Below are 2,500 nucleotides of genomic sequence, written 5' to 3' on the forward strand. Positions count from 1 at the left end.
ATCAGCTGATATGATCCGTCACTTTGGCATACCTCTCAAATACAAAAATCCATCTCTCCATTCTGCTACCCCTTCTCATCACACCTATCGTCCAGTCACTGTGGCCTTCTGCCTCTGCAAGCCTCCTCCCAGCCCCCATGTCCCCCGACGGCAGCTGTCCCCCTAATGCAGACCCAGAGCCCCTCTCCAGCCCCCAGGGGCAGCGCTGGGCCAGCAGCACTTAGGGCCACACGTCCTCTGAGGGTGGGGATGGGAGCAGGAGGGCCTGACCCCCGGAGCCCTGTGGGACCACTGGAGAGCTCTGAGTGGGGCAGACCCCACACCCCTTCCCCCACCGCCTCTCCACCAACACCCCCATCATCACCACGTGTCACCTCTAATAGGAACCCCCCCAGGACCTTGTACTAGTTCAAAGAGCTCATTTGTGCAACAGTATCCACCAGCTTCCATCATCCATCAGTCTTAGTCCTACGTCTTTGTTCTCCTGCTTGATCAAATTAACATCTCTACCATAATTTCCAAACTATTAGCCGTGGCTTATACAATGATTTTGCAAAATCCCTTCAGCTATGAGGTTAACATATGGGGGCAGTTAATGTGGTATTATATGGTTTTGCTTCTTTTAACTGGCATAAAAGTCTGTCCTGCGGCTTATCCGGCTAATACACAGGAAATGACTGTATACATGGCATTCTACAGTGTGTATGAAACCGCAAGGGTATGCCAACCCCTCATTGAAGAAGCTCGTTTTTACATGTTTTCCCCCCATTTCCACATTCAAAATGTAAAATAGTCACAAATAGGACTTAATCTTAATACCAGATAGAGACAACACAAGGAACTTCTGCATCCACATCGAGATGCAAATGTAGGTAAATTAAATATTTACATTATTTATTTATATAAATGGTCCCGCCCCATTGGCAAACGGGAAGCAAAATCAGCTGTGTGAGTAACTGAGAGTGGATTTGGGTGTGTGCTAGTGTGATCTGTGTGCACAAGTGTTAATTACTGCTGGAGACAGAGGAGGTGTGGGAGTCTCAGGGGTCCATGACCTCAGCCTTGTGATCACATTGTCTGGGCTGAGATCCACAATAACACTAAACCCTCAACACACACACACACACACACACACACACAAACACACACAAAGGCAGTCACTCATCTTCAGAAACAGAAACTGTTCAACAACACCTCCGCACCAAAAGCGCTGACAAAATAATCCCTTGACAAAGCCAACATACATTTACCCCAGCCAATCACCCAGCCTTAATACCTCCCCAAAATGAACACACATTTCAGCGTAAACCCTCAGACTCCCTGCTCTCCCATGATGAGTCCTCCGCGCCGCCTGCTCCTCACATTCCTCTCTATTCCGGCACGTTCTCTGGGCGCGGGCACTGGCGGGGCTGCCACATGTGGAGAGGCAACACATCTGTCCCCAGCACCTCCAGGGTGCTCCCCTCAGAGCGGCTGTGCTAGCAGTCCAGCCCGCCTTCTCCTCCTCCAGCAGGCCACACGAGCCCTTTAACCAGATCAGGAGACAGGGAAATGTTCCATCTGCAAGATGGCCTACCCATGCTTGGTCACTCTCTCTCTCTCTCTCTCTCCATCTCTCTCTCTCTCTCAAAGCCTTCATTGTCATAGTGTCTCCTGAATGATAAATTACTGCTCCACAAGCCACAACACTGATCTCCCTCTCTCTCTTTCTCTCTCTTTTTCTCTCTCTATCTCTTTCCCACCATCTCTCCCTCCCTTTCAGTTTCTGCTGCCCTGGGGGGCATGCACTTTAATTGTTTCTTCCTGAGATCTGGAAGGGAGAACATCTTTCCAAGAAACAGTACAAAATGTAGAAAAGTGAGTTATGTGTATGTGTGTGTGTATGTGTGTGTGTGTGTGTGTGTGTGTGTGTGTGTGTGCGCGCATGTGCGCGTGTGTGGCTGTTTGGACTCAGTTTCAGTTCAGTTGCTTGCTATTTGAGATCAGGCGAAAGGCAGCATGTCTAATTAGCAAACGCATCTGACCTATCTATCTGCTCACACGCACACACGTACACACACACACACACACACACACACACACACACACACACACACACACTCAACAATATACAGTAATCTTGCATCTAAGCATGTATACAACGACATTTAGTAATTGAACTCTACATACCTAACTCAGTCAAACTCAAAGCGACTAACATGACATGTATCGCTGGTACACACACACACACACAGACACACACACACACACACACACACACATATACAATGTATATAAATGCACTGGTGCCTAGACACGCATCCATACATGATCATAAATGCACTCCCCTAGCAGTAGCTAATTTGGAACACCATCATCTTTTCACAATCACCTCATAATCACACCTCCTCCGCTAAAAACAACAAGGAACCAAACTAGAGGATGAAGCCACAGCTTTCGTCAGCAGCCAACCACTGAGAGAGCGCCCATACATTAGGGGTGGGAATTGGCAAAAGAATGA

General features: G+C 48.2%; 1 protein-coding gene across 3 annotated transcripts in view; it reads right to left on the reverse strand.

Moving 5' to 3' along the window:
- The window catches only part of shc2 (SHC (Src homology 2 domain containing) transforming protein 2), a 22,067-nt gene that overhangs the window by 11,793 nt on the left and 7,774 nt on the right, over window positions 1-2,500 (reverse strand). The window lies entirely within an intron of this gene.

Source organism: Sardina pilchardus, chromosome 15 (genome assembly GCF_963854185.1).
Source record: "Sardina pilchardus chromosome 15, fSarPil1.1, whole genome shotgun sequence".
In the NCBI taxonomy this organism is placed as follows: Eukaryota; Metazoa; Chordata; class Actinopteri; order Clupeiformes; family Clupeidae; genus Sardina; species Sardina pilchardus.